Genomic DNA, 20,255 nt, shown 5'->3' with positions numbered 1-20,255 from the left:
GTTACAGAGACCAGACCAATTCTCTGCTATAACAGCTCCATTGGTTGCCACTCTGTTTCCAGGACACAATTCGAAGCACTAGTTATGACCTATAAAGCCCTATATGGCAGACAGTATCTCACATTCCTGGTGGCTATCCCTAGATTCCTCCATTCCTTTCCCAAGGAGGTCAGACTCTTCTTTTGGCCCTTCTGTCATCAGGCAAATGTTTTTTTAAAACTGCTTTTTATCTTTTAAATTGCCTTTTACTTTTTAAAATCTGTTCAAATTGTTTCAATATTGTTAATAGTTTTATTCCATTTAATGTTTCACCTGTATTCACATTTTAAATTGTAAACTACCTTAATTACCAATTTTGGGGAAATGGCAAGTTATAAATTTCATCATTGTCATCATTATTATAATCACCACTACTGCCATGATCATAAATATTGCCCTACAAAAAACCCTACCTTAACAACCAGCAGCTATATCAAGCAACAGAGATCTGTTCTGCTGCCAGTTGAGGCATGGAAGGATGATGTTTGTAATTCCCCTCCACCAGTGATGTGCAGCATGATGAGGAAATGTCACTGGTGAGAGGGGATGGAAACATCATCATGAAGCACCTCAACTGGCATCAGAAGAGACTTGTTAGGAGTGAAACAGATGGTGAGAATGAAGCAGCTTCCAGCCACTTTAGAGGCATGGTGTTTAGATGATGCATGCCTCCAAAGCAGCCAGAGGCCACGCCGAAGCCCCACTCCAGTACTTAAGTCTGGAGGAGAAAGGAGCCAGGATAAGCCGACTCCTGGCAGCACCAGTTGGCCCATGAGTTCACAGGCTGCCTTGGGAGCAGGCCATGTAGTCAGCGGGGTTCTGACCCATTTGAGGCAGGAGTGGATTTGGGCCACTCTTTCATGCTTGTCTGCTCTGGCCCCTAGTTATGTATTCATAAGTACATAGACAATGTGCAGTCTCAGCCAAAATATTTTTTTGTTACAAATCTGCATAAATCTGAAGACATAGTAGACCACAAAAGGGGACTAATCCAGCCAAATTTCACACTGAGTGACTGTGGAGTGGGATAGCTGCTTTGTCCTGGTGCTATCCCCATAATACACCAGAGAGCTGTTAAAATTTAAGATAGTGATATGGGTCAAGATCCTACAAGTCAGAGAAAACTATTTGGGTCCCTGAAATTAATGTTCAGTTTCCCATGCATTCTGCAACTGGAGCCATAACAAATACTTTTCAGTCTGGAAAGTATTTTGTAAAGGAGAATTTCCAGGGACATAATATCCCACTTAGTGTAAGTATCTAACACCTCTGGCTAGACAACACAGAGCCCATTCAGCATATTAGAAGACTGCCAATGTGTCATTTTTTGTGCCAGGGCTGTCATCATCTTGGGAAAGATTCCAGGGTGTGCTAAATGCCACATAAACAGGGTGTGTTTATGCCACTAAGCTCTCATGCCTTAGTCCTGACCAGCAGTATCACCTTCCAGCCTTTAAATGTCCCAAACAAAGTACACAACACATTAGTATTTTCTGAACAGAAATCCCAAGACTCATACTTGTGGTCAAATTAACAATGGTATGACTGTTGCATTGTGATATGCTATGTATTATTTCCATTACATAGGCATAATGCCCATTGGTATTGAATGGAATGTACTATCCAAAATGTCCAGATACTCTCTTGGAGCCATCAGCTTCATGCTCACTGCTGTTCAATAGAATCTCCTTTCACTCCTACACCAAAGAGGTTACTGACAGGCCCATAGCTAGGCTTTTAGGGGCCCTGGGGTACAAATTAGGCCTTGGTATGGCAGAGCACTCGCACGCTCCCAAGTTCTATCACGCACCTCGGGCGCCATCATGGTGCACCACTGCTTGGGGTTCCCTTTGGCCGGAGGCCTCAGGGCAGTGCCCCGGTTGCCCCAGTGTAGCTACAGGCCTGGTTACTGATGCTGCATGTGCAGTGCAAGCACATGGAGTACAGTTTCCCTTTGGGATTAAACAATGGAATGAAATCCAGAAAGACTATTTGTACACAGAAACCCATTTACTTACTTACTTACTTACGTGCACGCACACACACACACACACACACAGAGAGAGAGAGTTTGCTGAACTGAAACAAAATGTAGAGAGATCTTGTAGCATCTCTCTGCATACTGATTCTACAGGCTAACACAGCTATATCTTTGAAACAAAATTTGTTTAGTTTCAGGGTGTACACCAATGAGGAAAATATTTTTAAGTGTTCCACCAAACTTGCCACTGCCAAAGAACTCAGCTGTGACAAGATGATGATGCATTTAAACTAGGTATTTACTAGCATGGATGGCCAGGAAAACATTACAGCAAGAGGTGTTTTAATGGGGGGAGGGGGGAGATTGCAAACAGGTGATCATCTTTAGAAAGCTTGCTAGCCTAAGGAGTCACTAGAGAGTAAACATGTGACATCAGATATGGTTAGTGGAGACTCTTGTGCATAAGGGGATGGCCTATCCTGGAAAAAATGGACTGGGAAAGAGCCATCCTTGGTGCTGCTTTCCAGGAAGCTTGACTATATTGACCTTGGCTCGCACTCCAGATGATTTACTGTCAAGTCAAATTAAGGCAGCATGAAAACAATGAGAGTAGTCTTTTTGCCTGCAAGTTTGTTCAGTCGCTGATTGCATTCATACCCAGAAAAGAGCAGCTGTGTTTACATCCAGAGAGTCCACCCTCCTCGTTCTAATTAATTCATGGCCCATTGATCACCCTGTGAATACACTTACAGTGCCATGTGCTTTTTGAGACAAGAATGGATCGGTGCAATTATAATTCAGCCCTGACATTCAGACTAAGAGGCACACTGTTGCAGAGAGGAAAGGGGATTTTTGCAACACAGCAGGTAAAAATATGTTACCATTTGGGGCATGACTCCATTACACTTGGAAACAGGAGTGTACATGTAGGGTTGAGCTTTTCCAATGAAGTCAAAACAATTTCACAAGTTCACATGGAAAAGCCATCTTCATTTACTACAGCAAAAGATGACCAAAACCACACACATAATATTTGGCATGTTCAAATATACAGTGGGCCCTCCACATGCACTGGGGTTAAAGCACAAGACACCTATGAAGGAGGGAAAATAACAAATAAAAAGCTACATTTTTTTTACCTGAGAAAACATCTCTCTAGGAATCTCTAGGTCCTCCTGCACAGTTTTATGGTCAACGTGCAGCAGAGTTGCACAGGAGGACTTAGAGATTCCTAGAGAGAACATATTAATTGAAACTGCAAATAATCAAATCCAGAAAAGTCAAAGCCTTAAATGGAGAGCGGACGATATGTGTTTTGTCATAAGCTGTTTTGGAATTAAATCTGTTTTGTTAGGAGCACATGAAGCATAATAACTATTACACACAAACACACACACACACACAATAGGATGTAAACACATGTATATTCTTGTATCCTAGTGTTGGAAGGAAGGTGAATGAGGTGGAGAGAAAGAAGGAGATTCTTTGCAAAGTTCCACCCAAGTTTTTGTAAGAATACATGTGTATTTTCTCACCAGGATTTGTGTAGAATCTTGCAAGGAGAACAGTAGCACCAGCAGCTTCTCCCCTTCCTTAACAGGCCACTTTGGTAGTGGTTCTCACTTTTGGGTCTTCCATATATTTCAGAATTCCTGACCAGAGGTGAAGCTGTCTGGAACCTTTGAAGTTAAACACCTGAGGGACTGAAGTATCAGACCCACTGTACTGGGATTTCATTACACTGTTTGTATATAATATTTAGCTAGCTCCTTTGTAACTTGGGGGGGGGGAGAGACCGCTCCAAAGGGGTGGCTTGAAGCTGCCCCGAGAGAGCCTGGTTGGGGCCGCAGCAACTGCATGCTGCAGCCCGAATCCAGCTTTTTGCCAGCCAAAAAAGAAGTGACAAAATGTTGCTCCTTTTTGAGCCAGCAAAAAGCCAGCTTTTCCCTCCCTGCCATGGCTTTACAGCTCTTCTGCAGCATGCTGTATGTAAACACTGTACCACCGGAGTGCCATGAAGCCAGCCCACATGTGGGCAGCCCAGCAGCTTCCAGGCGGCTTTGGGGCTGCATCAGGGCATGCGGCTTGCATACGTCATGCCCACAAGCAGCCAAGAAGCCAGTGTTTCAAGCCGATCTGTATCAGGTCTTTGTTTAGGACATGAGGGCATTACCTGATTATGCTGTAGAAACAACTCACTCTGCCCAGGTTATTTCAATGATGTAAATATTTTAAACATGCTGCATTCCAGAGAAATTAAATATGTAGCCCCTGCCAAAATTGACATTCTTCTAAATGTCACTTAATGTTGCTTCAGCTACTGTATGATCACAGCTCTGTTTCCTAAAGGTCAGGTAGAACTTTACCCAAAGTTAAATATCCATTATTTTGAATAACATCGACAGCATATGCTATCCTCCAAATAAACGGCCAGTGATTTCCCTCAATGATCAACTCTTGATTCTGAACAGCAATTTGCTGTGCAAATTCTGCCACTTTGAGTTTTTTCTTCTCGTTCATCTTTTCCTCCACAACAGACATATAATTTCTCTCCCAGTAACAAAATTTCCCTCACATACATACACACACACTAAGCCCCATCCCCACCTGAAACTGCTAGTGAAACCCTTGTTACAGGTCAATGCCTAAGCCCAGATCTGGTCTCCTTTTTGCCAGAAGCACCTCCCAGTTTGAGATAAGCAGTTGTTGCACATTTTGCATGGCTCTAGGGAGCAAGATGTTCAAGGCGGCAGCAATACTTCAGTTTTACTTTCTTTTGAGGAAGGAGCACAGGAAATCTCTGGTATTGTGTTAATATTTTCCTTTCCTTTCCTTTTTAACAAATGGACGTCAAGCATATTCCAAGACACACAAGACAGCATACCTACTAGCACATCTCATTCCCAAAGAGCGAGAGAGACCCACATTCACAAGATGTATTCAGCCAACAATCCTCTTTCTCTGTTTCTATTCAAAGCCCCCACCCCTTCATACATATATTCTGGCTGCTGCCAGGCTGCAAAATGAATGCAGTTTGACACCACTCTAATTGTCATGGCTTTATTCTGCCACACTGCATCTGCACTGCAGAATTAATGCAGTTTGACAGAGCCTTCTCAGTAGCTGCTGCTGCTGCCCTGCCTGGCTGAGGACTCAGAAGAAGACTCTGACCCTGAACCTGGCACTAGCTCTGCCCTCAGAGCACCAGCAGAGACCATGGCCCCAGGAGATAACCCAGCTTCCAGGCAGCAGAACCTTCCAGGCAGCAGAGCCTTTGGGAACTGTGGGCATGGAGGAGGGGGGGAGATCGGAAAGGGTGTGTCTCCGGCAGTCTCAGAGGCTTTATGCAAAACACCAAACAATTAAGGAATAATGTGAAGTCGAAGGCTTTCATGACCAGCATCCATAGTTTTTTGTGAGTTTTTCAGGCTATGTGGCCATGTTCTAGAAGAGTTTATTCTTGACGTTTCACCAGCATCTGTGGCTGGCAACTTCAGAAAAAGGAACAGCTGCACTCACGAGAGCCACTGATAAAAGCCTTGGAAGGACGCCAGGGCCTTTGTCAGAGGCTATCTGATTTCCTTGGAGAAAGCACCTTGTTTCTTCACGTTCTGTTTGACTACTTGGCCCTGATCTTTGAATTTCGGGCTGGCCATTCTGCTTTGCTGAAACCCTTGACCTTCTTGGACTGCTCGACTACTCTCTTTGTTTCACCCTTTGGCTTGCACCTGGACTGACTACAGAGCTTGTTTTCAGACTCTGCCTTTTGCTTGTAAGTCTGCCACCCAAGACTTGCCTTAACTCTACAAACTCTCTGTGGTGTTATTTTATTTATTTAGCAAATACCTTATTTGGAGTTTGATATCAGTTGCTGGCTGCTTTCCCAGACACCTGCCACACTGCAGAATTAATGCAGTTTGACAGCATTTAACTGCCATGGCTCCAGTTTATGGAATTCTGGGATTTGTAGCTTGGAAAAGGATAAATATCTCACAAAACTACAAATCCCAGAATTCTGTAGCATTGTAATGACATTAAAACTGATGTTAAACTGCATTAATTCTGCAGTGTAGATACAGCCTCTCTCACACACCCACTGTGAAAGGGGGGGCGGGGAGAAAGTTACCTTCCCAGCATCTAATAACTACCTTAAAGATGTCTTAAGCTCTTAGAGCAAGGAATTCTGTGTCCTAGCATATGCTGTTGAACTGCAACTTCCAGCAGCCCTAACAAAAGGGCCCATTCACACTACATACATTTATAAAATTATATTCCACTTTAGCTGCCATGATTGCATTCTGTGGAATTCTGGGGTTTGAGGTTTGGTGAGGCACTAGAACTCTCTGACTGAGAATTCCAAATACCCTTCACCAGACTGCAAGTCCCAGGATTCCATAGGATATTGGCATGGCAATTCAGATGGATTCATAGCTCTATAGCCAATGCTGTGGTTACTGGGAGTTGCAAGCTGACAACATCTGGAGGCTCACAAAGTATGTGATATAGGCCCAGTACAGACCTCCCAAAAAGAGAGACCTGCCAAACCACGTGGCTTCCCTGTGGAGAAAAAAGAACCCATCAAAAGCGGGTTCTTTTTGTGCCATGCCAGTTATGGCGCACTCGTGATGTAACTGGTGTGACGCGATATGCGGACTCTATGCGTCCATCACATCACAATGGTGGCACCCATATACATGGGGTGCCACCATTGTTACAGCACCGCACCATACTAGGATTAGGGACTATGCAGTTGCCACACGGTCCCTTAACCCTAGTATGGTGCCAGCATGGGGCATTTGCCCTGTCTGGACCAGGCCATAGCTAAATTACACAGTGCTCACCCATGTCTTGGAAAAAGATCTCCTAACCCACTGATTATCAACCAATCACCCTCAGCAATTAGCTAACAATCTCTTAAACAGTGTACATCTATGTTGTAAGAAATAATGCAGGTAACTGCCATGGCTCCATCTTACAGAATCCTGGTATTTGTAATTTTGGACACTCTTGGGCAAAACTGCAATTCCCAGGATTCTGTCAGATGGAGCTACAGCACCTAAAGTGGTGCTGAACTGCATTATTTCTACATTGTAGATGCACCCACAGAAGACAGTAATCCAACATCTGTAGAAATGCTTGTAGAAATCCAACTGCCATTTGCCTGTTGTTGCCTGATTAATTTCCCTCTCCTATTTAACAATACATTTCTCTTTCCCAACTTTTCACAAATGTTTCCTATGCCAAGGAAAATTTTCCTCCCTCTGTGAACACTTCAGCTACAAGAAGCACAAGTCAAAACCCAACCTTTGGATGGTAGCCAATGATAGCAATCAAAATTAGAAAGAAGTCTTTCAGCATCTACATATCAAACAGCTGGTCTTATTAACCTTTAGCCAGTATGGGGTGGGGAAGATGAGAGACAAAAAAAACCAACCCCAAATTATTTCATTTTCACCACTGGAGGGCATTCATGCACTTAGCTGAAGTTGTTGTTACACTTGGTAATGCTATTTAATTTATTGTGAAGATTGCTCAAACAGGAAAATAGGCCCAGCTATTTCTGCAAACGGAATGCATATAATACATCAGAGCATGGAAAGTTATTTCTTATGTTAACTGCTACATTAGAGCAAAAAGCTAGTTATTTTATATTAAAAGTAATTATTTACTTTCCAGTTTCTTATAAAAAGCAAATAAATAGTTCATTTTGGCAACGTTTTAGAAGAAAATCTGAATGCTAAAACCTGTAGTACAAAACATGCTTTTCTCCCATTCATCTTATCATTGCCACACCCATAACAGAGCACGATATTCAGCACGAACCAGCATTTGAACCAAGTGATATGGTTCCATTCAAGAGAAAAGTGAGATATACATGAAAAATAAATAAATAAATAACTTTCTTCAGCCATTTAGTGAAGTTGTTGCTATGTGCCTTCAAGTTGTTCCCAGCTTATGGCAATCCTAAAGTGAAGCTATCACACAGTTTTCTTTGCAAGATTGGTTTGAAGTCAGGTTTGCTTTTGCCTTCTGAGGCTGAGAGAGTGGGACTTGTCCATGTTCACCCATTGGGCTTCCATGGCTTCTCGGCCTTTTGGCTAAGATCAAGTGTAGCTAAGAGAAGATTCAAACACCAGTAAGCATCCCTAGGATTGGTGACATTTGGTGAGGTAACTCATGATTACACACACAGCATTGACCTCCTCCCATTTCAAACTATACAGAATCATTAGCAATTCTTTTTGCACTAATGTTATTCATAAGGCAGCATATTATTATTATTATTATTATTATTATTATTATTATTATTAACTTTTATTTATAAAGCGCTGTAAATTTACACAGCGCTGTACATACAATCTTTTAGTTAGACGGTTCCCTGCCCTCAGGCTTACAATCTAAGAAGACACGACACAAAAGGAGAGGGGAGTGGTGGTGGAGAATGGGATCAGGTCCAGCAGTTCTTCTCCACCTCCGAGGCCTGGACCAAGGCAGATGGACTGGAGGAAGGGCTTGGCTTCTTAAATTAAATAAAATAAATTAAATTAAATCAAATCAAATAAATAAATGCAGCAACACTTAAAATTACAGTGCTACGGCAAATATTACTTGTTTTCCAGATAGCTTGTTCCTATAATTTAAAACTACTTCCAAATTGCTTTTATCCTGTTGGGATATGGCCATGGCCACAGAAGAATGGCCACAGAATACAATGCATGTGTGCATTCAGATTCAAATCTCCAGGATTACTTCCAAAACTGGAACCCCTGGTGAATTTTCCTATTACAAAATCAACCACGGGCAGGAAAAGGAATAGTTTTAGCAGTGGAGCTGTCTTGGATCAGGGCCAATTCACAGGAAGAGGAGAAGGTCTTTCTGACAAGTGTATCTATATCTATATAATATATAGCCAAAGTTTAGGATAGTTATTTTCCTTTACTACAGCTCTAAGAATCTGCAGCCAACATAGCCAATGACCTTGCTGGCTAGAGGATTCTGGGAGCTGAAGTCTAAAAACTGGCTTTCCCCAGCAATTTATAGAGTGCTAGTGTCTATTGTAACCTCTGGTTGTAGAAAAGAAGCCTCCTATCTCCTCTTCCAGATACACTGCCCTTTATTTTAAACAGCAGCAGCACCAGATCTTGAAAGTAATGAACAACAAAGAACACAGTTTATTCCTCACTGGTTATTTCACAGATAAGGAGATAATGAAACCACTTTTAAAAAGGAAGTAATTACATTCCAAGAGAACTCAAGCTACTTCTTTGGTGTAATGAGCAAAAATTTCTGACTAGTTTCTAATCTTACTTTTTAATAAACATTTTCACAGGAATTTTTCAAATTGTATACCCTTCTCTGAAGACCCAAATGAGGTTGTTTTACTTTGGATATATCATGAGATAATGCAACTCACTGGAAAAGATGGTAATGCTCAGCAAAGTGGGTGAATGGATTCAATCAAGGGAACCACAGTCCTGAGTTTGCAAGACCTAAGCAAGGCAGCTGAGGGTAGGGCTCTTGGAGATCTCTCATTCATAGGGTTGCCATAAGTCAAGTTCAACTTCATGTCAAATAACAACAACTGCCCTTCTCTTACCATTCCTAAGGGGCTTTAAGTAACAGAAAGTAATGAGAATAGTCTAACAAGTAACCTCACAAGTTACTTATTTTTATCACTGCAATGAGTAGTGTCAATGAGTTTTTTTTTAATGTATTAAGTAGCAAAACAAATTACTTTTCAAAAATATCTTTCCAAGCTCTGAACAGGACACAATTCAGTGTAAGTGTACTTAGAAAAAGATTATCAAACTGCCTATTTTTCCTTTTGAGACGTTGGCTTGGTTCTTGGTTTTCTCATACTGTGGGATCTGATAAAGCCACAACTGTGCCAAATGGGGCCAAGACATATTTTATGGCTCAGTCCTACATATGTTGACTCCCATTACATTCCCTGGGACCTATACCCATGTACAGGCTTGCAGCCTTGAATTCCTAAGATTATGATTGTTCATTCAGGGCCCATAACATCATAAAATACATCTAAAAATAAACCATCCATCTAAAGTAGGGCTGCCAGATTCAATATGAAGCTTCTGCACTGTTATTAGCTGCAGAGAGAACTGGCATATATAGCTTTCCTATCACCCAAGGAACATTTGCCAGACTTCTCTTACGAGGCTACGCAATTATGTGGAGCTGTGGGAAAACTGCTAAGAGTCAAGAGTCAAGGGTGTGAAATAAACACATTTTTTCACAACACAGCCCGTCTGAGGCTAAAACCTCAGTCTAATCCACCAGATTGTACAAATTGTGGCTTTTCATTCATTTCTACTCATCAGATGGCACAAAGGTTAATGGAAAGAGCCCCAAATTCAACTAGGAAAAGAACAAAGATATTTGGGTGGGGCTCCTCCCCCACAAGAACCATGCAATTTTACTTCTCCATTTAGTGCATAATAAGTACTAGTTAAAATGCATAAATGGGAAATAACAATGACAGCAGGAACAACAGTTTACATATCTGTTTTTTTCAGAATCTAATGGATGTCAAATTTACACTGCATAGCATATTGTAATGTAGGAAGCTGTCTCATAACAAGTTCAGACCATCCAGGAACAATTCACACTACACAATTATAACACTATTATTTCACTTTAACTGGCATAGTTGGACCCTATGGAATCCCAGACTCTATAGTTTAAGGAGGCACTAGGGCACTCTGGCCGAGCAATCTAAATGCCCCTCCATAAACTGCAACTCCCAAGATTCTATATGATGGAACCATGGCAGCTAAAGTGGATTTGCAGTGCTAAAACTGCATAGTGTGGATGGGCCTCCAGTTCTGTACTATTTGCTCTGCATTGGTGGACAGTGGCAGCCCAATGGCAGCCCAAGATTTCAGTCAGGAGTCTTTCCCAGTTCTTCAATCTGGGATTGAACATTCTGTATACAAAGGATGTACCACTGGATGTAACGTCCATAATGTTAGCAATGTACATGTAATACAAATTGCATAATGCCAGAAAAGTTTTCATTTTCTTTCTTCAAGAAATCCTGATTCCCCAGACAAGTTTGGAGTTATGGAAAGTTTTGAGCTCACAAGCTGTAAAGAGCATTACTTCAAGGAGGGAAAAACATCTCCAAGCTGGGAGTAATGTGACACTGAAATGTTTTTCAAGAAAAATACCAACATCTGTGTGAACTGAGCAAGCATTGAGTCAGATATTACATCTCAGGATGATGGGGAGTTTTTGGTTTAGGAACCACAATGCAAAAATCTCACAGTCATCAAATGACACAATTTACTTGATAAAATTCATCCTTACTTTTTTTAAAAAAATATCTTTCTTTTGAGGGGTAAAGGGAGCAGTCAGTGTAATATGAACTTGTTTAACTGGTTTCAGCTTAAATGACTCAAACAATAAAATTACCCAAGTGTAATCTTATAAGAAAGAAAAATAGCAAGATTAAAAATATGGGCTCTTTTTTCATTTTCAGTGGAACATAATGTGGGAACATTTCAGAGAATGAACATTCACAATTGGCTTGCATGACTTTCTCACATCTCCAGTATCCAACACATAAAGAACAGATCTTTGCCTTCAACCTTTGCTGCTTTCTAACTTCATTTGGAGTCAGTAAACAAAGTCATACAAGGAAGGCTACAGGATTACACTGCTAATAAAAAGAGGTCATTGTGGGTCTTCTTAATTTGTCTTCTTATTTATTTCTATTTCTATATTGCTTTTTTGTAATGTGTAAGTAATTCATAGAATTCTTTTTAATAGACAGCTTTATTAGGTGCACAGTTAGAACTCCACATAAAGCCATGGAAAACATAAAAGAGCACAAAATATAAAAGCAAAATCACACACACACACACACAAACCCACCAGAAAATACCACCAAACTAGGTTAAAATGTTTGTGAGTCCAGCAGTTGGTGTAAAGCAGGAATTTTTTTTAAAATCCAGGACAAATTTTCACAGCAAAGGATCAGATCTCTCCAAAGAGTGCTGTGCATTGTTGGTTGACTGTACAAGTTATGACTGGTCTGTCTTAACTCATGACAATAGGAAATCTCCATTAATCTTGCCCCTTAGTTGTTATTGCTCCAGCACTGGTAAAAGGACAAGTGAGAAGGGAAGTCACAAACTTTCTCAAAAGTTCATGCAGAATCTTTGCTGTGGGTAATTTTTTGCACAGAATACAAGAACTAAAACAGTCTGGAAGATAATACATTGTAGATTATGTCATCCCAATACACTGATAAATTCACCAGATTTATCTAAAACATGTTTTTGATATTTTTCACAATAGGTCTACAGCTATGTATATAGTAGAAACATATATGTGCATAAAGAGGGAGGTTGGACCCAGTACTTCTTCTTTGAAAGAAAGTCCACTTGTTTCCACAGGGATGAAACACACAGGCCAAATAAAGTGGTTTCAAAATGCTTTGAAGGTAAGGCTCATTTTAGGAAAATCAGAAGGATGCAAGCCTGAGTCGAGCTTGAGCCTTTTTGCTGGTATTGAACTCGCAACCTTATGGTTTGTGAGTAAGTGGCTGCAGTACAAGCATTTAACCACTGCACCACCAGGGCTCTTAACTGAGCACAAAAATTAGAATCATACAAGCCATTGTATTCCGTATTATTGTGTGTAGATGTGAGAGCTGGACAGTTAAGAAGGAGGATAGGAGGAAAATCAACTAATTTGAAATGTGGTGCTGGAGAAGAGTGCTAAGGTTTCCATGGACAGCCAAAAAGAAAAACTAATGGGTTCTGGACCAGATCAAGCCAGAAATGTCTCTAGAAGCCAAGATGACAAAACTCAGGTTGTCGTGCTTTGGACACATCATGAGAAGTCATGAATCCTTTGGGGAAAAACCCAGTAAGGAAAGGTGAAGGGAAATAGAAAAAGAGGAAGATCACATGCAAGATGGATGGATTCTGATAAAGAGATCACGAGTATGAGTTTTCAAGAGTTGAGCAGAGCAGTGGAAGACAGAGGGTCTGATGAGGGTCTCATCACCAGGGTCACCATGCATTGAGATCGACTCAAGGGCAGTTAACAACAACAACAAATGCAGTTGCAGCTTTTAGTGTACCTGGAAATTTGTAATAAATATATTCAACAAAAGAAGAAGAAGAAGAAGAAACCAAACAGTAAATTTTAAATATGAATTTTCCCAGTTTGGTATAGTATCTATTCACTACATTACTAGGATAGTTTTTTAACACAAAATTTCCAGGACTGCCACTTGATAATGGAAAATTTTCTGCTCCATATCACTGGACACAAGTAAATGCACATGTAGAGTTTGATTTGTTTAATCGTTCTAGACAGACAATGACAACTTTTTTATTTTAACATTAATTGTAACACTTAAAATACTTTCTTAAGCAATGAATAATATATTGTATTTTCTGGCGTATAAGACTACTTTTTAACCCAGGAAAATTTTCTCAAAAGTCGGGGGTCGTCTTATACGCCAGATGTCATCTTATAGGGCTGAAACTTCCAAGCTGGACTGGAGAATCTGCGGTCGCTGCATATGGTGGGGGGAGCTCAAAAACATCTGCGGCCGCATACCCTCCATATGTGGTGACCGTATGAAAGCAGCAAAGGCGGTGCTGTACAAGTACAGTAGAAGAAAATCTTGGAGACAAGGAGGGCTGGGCAGGCAGGGAGAGCTGACCAATCCAAGCAGGTTTTGTATACAACAGGTTTTCCTGATAAGTATCTGCATGTCATAAGCATTTGAATTAAAATTACCATATTGAAATCAAATCTGATGTTTTTTAATTTTTATTTGATGTACGTTGGAAGAGGAGTAGTCTTATACAGCAAGTATATCCCAAACTCTATATTTTAACTGGAAAGGTTGGGGGTCGTCTTATACGCCGGTAAATACGATATGTGTTTCATTTTCATCTGTCTTGATTGCACTGGCATGCACTAGATTCTAATTAGGTTAAAATATATTTTTGAAACTTATAAAAAAGCTTCAGTACTTGTTATTCCTGTATCATGTCAAATAAAAAAGCAATAAAAATAGCATTTTATTAAAGTCTAACTCTTAATACTACCCTATGTCCACAACCTAGCTGATGCCTATAGAAGAAAGGACTATAAGTTAAGAGTTAGTGAGACACCTTATTATACCCTTGATATGTACCACAACTGAACTCCCAATGTGTCTGGAATACTTTGCGTGTTTTGTAGCCATGCTTGATTTCTGTGAGAGATGACTACAAGCTCTACTGAGGAACATCTTTTAGTCCACTAATTAATTTGGGTGCCCCTTTTCACACTACAGAATTTCACACTACACACTTTCAGGTGGCAAAACGGATGGGATTGCCCTAAATACTCTTAATGTATCATGTGCACTAACATTAATCCTCCAATACAAATTATTTACTCAGTTTGTATAAGTTTGATGCCTTATGTGTATGTGTGCCTTCAAGTTGCCTATCAACATAAGCGCTCTCCCCCCATGAGTTTCATAGCGTTTTCTTAGGCAAGAAATACTCAGAGGTAGTTTTGCCAGTTCCTTTCTCTAAAATATAGCCTACAACACCTGTTGGCATTCCTCCACCCAACTACTAACCAGGGCTGACCTTGATTAGTTTCAAAGATCATGATCTGGTGTCTTTAGGGAATTAACTAGTTTTAAAAATATAGAAAATGTGGAGCACCTGGATTGGTTTCAAGATCTGTTTTTCCTAATGTCATCTTTGGTTGGTGGTATGAAGAATGAAATCTTTTCTGTCTGTCAGGAGCTGTAAAGATTTATGGGCAACTATCCCATGGGGAGGTGGCAACTTCTCCATGAGGGGCTTTCAAGCCCAGATATCATGGGCTGTTGGATCCTCCTGAACTGGAGTACTGTTGTTTCCCCTACTATTTTTTTCCTTCCTAATTTTAGTTTTCCATACACTCGTAGTTATAGCTTTTGAGCTATTATTTTAAATGTTCTAAAAGTCCAAGACTAACTAAAGCTGGGCTTACTGAGAAGTTGCTTTTATATTTCCTCAGTATGATAGAGTGAAGACTTCATTTTAGCTTGGTTAAGTCCCACCTCCACCCAACCAGGCCATCCCTGATTAGCTGCTTGTCCCATCCATGCTATGGAGCCCATAGAAACTGCACAAATCCCTATGGAGACACTGACAACATCGAACAATGGCACCACACTTCCACTCCCCCATCCCTGCTGCAGTCCCCAAAGCTGGCTTTCCAGTTAAATCTGGATCATCTTCAGAGATTATCGCATTGCCCTTTTCCATCCTTACATCCCAACCACAGTGTGAGATGAAAACTTTTAAGCACAGATTTTATTGCATGTCTCTGTGCCCAGGCTGGAGGCATCCCATACCTGATCATAGTATCCTGTACCTGATGCGAACTTCTCTCGTACTTTGCAAAGAACAGGAAGGTCCCATTCTTTCAAAAAGTGACTGGGTATGGGATGCCTCTGACTTGGGCATGGAGGCGCGTGCTAAAATCCATGCTTAACAGTTTTCAATCTATGCTGAGATCAGGATAGAAGGATGGACAGGGGCAGTGCAATAATCTCCTTCTTTTGTTAGCTACCTTTTAAAAAAAAGAGGTAGGATAGAAAAGTGAATACTAAATAAGAAATAGAAAGAGAAGGAGGAGGAGGAGGAGGAGGAGGAGGAGGAGGAATTATCATCCAAAAGGGCTCTTTCTGCCACCATTCCTCCTTCCCAAGTTGCTTTTCTCCATATGGAAGTTCCATTTGCATGGTCATACTCATAGAAGCAGCAACAGTTTGGCTTTGGAGAGTGCATCAGAAAAGCAGCAGGCAGGGAAAGTGTTAAGCAAGCAGTTTGCCAGAGAGTCTTGGTGGAAAAATACCCTCTCCTGAAGTTGCTTTTATAGCAAGATTTACATGGAGTTACAAGCATCTGGGGGAGAAAGGGTGTAACACACAGTTTTCCATTAATTTGAAGAACTTTCCACATATAGAAGTAGGTACAGAGAACTCTAGGTAAGGGCATTTTTAATTTTTTTATTTCAAAAGTAACAGAGATACAAAGTTCTCTTTCCATTTAGAGCATAAAAAGCACTAGTGAAAGCACATAAATATAAGAGAACAGCAAGGACTGAAACAGCAGCTAGGCATCTGCTTTTCCAGCATACTGTATAATGACCAATTAAAATGGCCCACACAGAATTATGAGTCATCCTAAGGAATAAGTTAGTTTTAAATGTTGCTAATTTGAAGACTGGGCCCATTCCCCTTAATCAGAAATCAATTTTCTCCTAAGCACACAATAGACCTTTTTAGTTTGACTTCTAGTGCCAGAAATAGACATTATGGAAGCCACATGGAAATTTCCATACCCCAACAAACCCCAGCTCATGATTAATTCTACAAAGTTTTATGTTTTCTCTAGCCTACTCTTTTCCCCAGACCATCACTTGGAGGTCTGGCTAAACTTGCACCGTGGTGACATTACATCACATATTTTCTAGTACCGACACTAAGGAGAACCAGCATGGTGTAACGGTTTCAGTGTTAGATAAGAACTCCTTGAGACCAGTGTTTGAATCTCTGCTCAGCAATAAAACCTATTTGGTGACCTTGAGTAAGTCACACTGTCTCAGCATTAAGAGAAAAGCAATGGCAAAGCTCCTTTGAATGAATGAATTTTTATGATAGATTTGCTTTATGGTCAAGCTTAGTTGAATGGACCATGGGATTTTCTTGACAAGATTTATCCAAAGGAGCTTTGCCATTGCCTTTCTCTTAATGTTTGACTTCCCAAGGTCACTTAGTGTGACTTTCCCAAGGTCACCAAGTGGGTCGGAGATTATTTGAAGGCATACAAATCAGGGAGACATTAAGGTTACAGGAGAGGCAAAGCTGCTATTGCAGCTGCAGACCTCTATGAACAACCAGTTTCATTCTGAATCTACAACAGCAAATCATGTATGAAGTAGAATGAATCTATGAAAGCTTATGCTACAAACGTCTTGCTCTCAAAGGTGCTGCAAGATCCGTTTGTAAGCAATTACATGGTATGACCTAGTAATAATTAAATTATTAAAAGTATTAACATTTGTAAAATTAAAAGTACTATAATTATGGACTGAAATTATTCTTTTACAATGAAGATTAAGACCAGAATTAATTGTAGATGTGAAATAAAGACAAGGATATATTTATCCAGCCAGCGAATCAGAATAAAATATTGAATTAATTTTACACCATCTGAAAGTTACTGAATCAAAACTAGTACTGTACATGCTTTCCCCCCTTACTTCAAAACTGATGTTATAGGAGCATTGTATTTGCACTGAATGCTGTAGTTTAGAAGCAAAACTAATTACATTGAACATTATACAAACTGCAATATTTTTCTTTGCTGCTAATCTTTTCAAATAAATTAAAGGCAATTCATGAGCCAGAGTCACAGTGAGGTGCTAGTTGACATAACAAATGCACGAGGAGAAAGAATACAAAAGATAAGATAGGCATGCTACTTCAACAGTGACTTTCCATCACATGAAGAATGAATGACTTGCAAAAGATGGCATAGCATTCCATTTCTGGACACAGGCATTGTTACGCTTGTGTGCTCTCCAAAAGCAGAAGTAATGAACTGGGCACAGTAACCTCAATTATTCATTGAGTGCTCACCTCTCATAGAAAGACATTTCCAAACATGGTTTAACCTTGTCTCCAATGTAAACTGAGAGCCAGAGTGGTGTAATAGTTTGAATATTTGACTATGACTTTTGAGACCAGGATTCAAATGTCCACTCAACCACAGAAACCCACTGGGTGACTATGGGCAAGTCACTCTCTCTGTGTCTCTTTGAACAAACCTTGACAAGAAAAAAAACATGATAGTTTCACATTAAAGTTGTGCCAGCTTTTCCAGGTTGGTGCAGGCACAGCACATCTATTGTCTGCTTTGGGGGCATGCATCATATAAATGCTATACCCCAATGCAGTTTTACTTTTCATAGCTGTCTGTGATATCACAGACACCATATGTGTGCTATAACTATAGAAATAACAAAGACTGTTAGAGGGCTTTATCACACCATCCCCTTTCATGCGGCAGTCACACTTAAAAAAAAAATCTGCAACCTGCCACTGATTGCAGCTATCATCGCATTTTGTCTTTTGTGTATCTGTCGGGTGCTACCCCATTGTGCTCCCTTCCTATGCTTTCCCTTAACTCCACTCTCCCTCCCTCCCCAGCATGCCTTTCTCTATTTTTTTTTCAACTTTTGTTGTGTAATTTCGGAGCTCTGCAGCTCCAATTTAACATTTTAAGGGACTATGGTCTCCTGGCATTATTGCATTATTACTGTCCTAGTATTTGTACTGAACAGTATTTTTTTGCTGCTAGGGGAAAGTTGATATTTGTTAGTTTAACTATGTTATAGTATATTTTAATTTATTATGTTGATACTGTGGATTTTGTTCTTTGTATTTTTCTATAGATATATTTATATCTATTTTCCTTGCTTTAGACATTAGGTTTATGTTTTGTATTCTGGTTTATGTTTACTGTATGGTTATTTTTTGTATCTAATATTCTTGTTGTAATCCACTTTGATTCCGTGGGGAAAAGGCAAAATAGAAATAAATCATCATCATCATAAATTATTGCATGGCCATTTTTGCCCTGGTCATGCACGGGATGGGATCAGGGTGGAATGGGGAAGTATGGATGTTATCGCACAGAAAATTGCTGCTGCGCTGCTCCTCCCATCATCACCCAACCTCCAGGTATGCTCTGCCGGCTGGTTTTGGTACAGAAGTCTTCCGTATCCAAATTGGCTGGCAGAGTGCACCCAGGGGACAGGTGATAGTCAGGTGGGCAGCAGAGCAGCAATTTGCTCTGCGTTAACACCTGTTTTCCCCCGTTCCACCCCGATCCCATCCCATGCACAGACAGGGCTTAAAACGGCCATGCAATAATCTCCATTGTGTAGCCAGATCGCAGTGAGGACAAAGGGAAACAATTTTAATTGGCCCATGTAGACATGCCCAAGCATATTCTTTATTGCAAAAGGGAATGTTATTTGTAACCAGATACTGACCAAATATGATGATAACAAAGAAGTCTGGCCAGTAAAAACAAAAAAAAAAAAAAAGGGGGGGGGAAGGCTGCAGTCATATTTTGCAATGTATGGTTGTGATCACTCTGTGAGATTTTACTTTTCCAGGGGCCCTTTCATACTATATAATAATAGCACTATGATTCCACCTCAGCTTCCATAGTTCCATTTTATGGAGTGCTGGGATTTGCACTTTTGTTGTTATGTGCCTTCAAGTCATTTCTGACACATGTCAACCCTCAGGTGAACCTATCATGGGGTTTTCTTGGCAAGGTTTGTTCAGAGGTGGTTCGCTTTTGCAGCCTTCTAAGGCTGAGAGAGCATGACTTCCTGAAGATTATCCAGTGGGTTTCCATGGCTGAGTGGGCATTTAAAGCCTGTCCTCCAGAATCGTAGTTCAGTGTTCAAACCACTACACCATACTCACTCCTAGAGAGAAGTATTTCAAATTCTCAGCCAGAAAGCTCCTCCAGTACCTCACCAAATTATAAACCCCAGGATTCCATAAAATGGAAGCATGACAGTCAAAGTGGAACAGTTAGCTAAAAATGTAACTGGACCATAATTCTTTGCTCTGGAAACATGATAGTCAAAACTGTACAAAATAATAAAATAATACATATTAATACAAAGGAGGCAACAAAATAAGAACATCAAATAATTAACATGCAATGCCTGGGAACACTTCCCTGAACAGTATAATCTTTAACCAGCTTCAAAGTTGAGCTAAAGACTACAGTATACTGTTCAGGGAAGCATTCCCAGGCATTGCATGTTATTTATGTGATGTTTTTAATGCATTGCCTCCTTTGTATTAATATGTATTATTTTATTATTTTGTAGAATGTACTCTATAGGCAGGCTTATTTTTATCTATTTTTACCTATTTTATTGATTGTATGTACAGCGCTGTGTAAATTTACAGCGCTATATAAATAAAGTGTAGTAGTAGTAATAATAATAATAATAATAATAATAATAATAATAATAATATCCACAGATGGATGGTCCTGCCAAACTGAGGAAGAAAGTTACACCAGATGGTTGTTTTATCACTGACAAATCTGCTATCAATGCCACAGTCTATCCTATTGTATTATAATAAAATATATGCAACAAAGTA

At 40.2% G+C, this 20,255-nt stretch overlaps 2 long non-coding RNA genes across 2 annotated transcripts in view; one reads left to right on the top strand and one right to left on the bottom strand.

The window, feature by feature from the left end:
- Positions 1–691, bottom strand: part of LOC121919618 — a 9,705-nt gene extending 9,014 nt beyond the window's left edge. Inside the window, exon 1 of the long non-coding RNA XR_006101535.1 lies at positions 453–691. This is a non-coding gene — a long non-coding RNA (uncharacterized LOC121919618). The remainder of the gene's footprint in view (positions 1–452) is intronic.
- LOC121919614 overlaps positions 1–20,255 on the top strand; it is a 21,188-nt gene extending 933 nt beyond the window's left edge. Inside the window, exon 2 of the long non-coding RNA XR_006101533.1 lies at positions 20,133–20,255. This is a non-coding gene — a long non-coding RNA (uncharacterized LOC121919614). The remainder of the gene's footprint in view (positions 1–20,132) is intronic.

Source organism: Sceloporus undulatus, chromosome 1 (assembly GCF_019175285.1).
Source record: "Sceloporus undulatus isolate JIND9_A2432 ecotype Alabama chromosome 1, SceUnd_v1.1, whole genome shotgun sequence".
NCBI classification, from domain to species: Eukaryota; Metazoa; Chordata; class Lepidosauria; order Squamata; family Phrynosomatidae; genus Sceloporus; species Sceloporus undulatus.
This window is presented reverse-complemented; position numbering and strand designations above follow the sequence as displayed.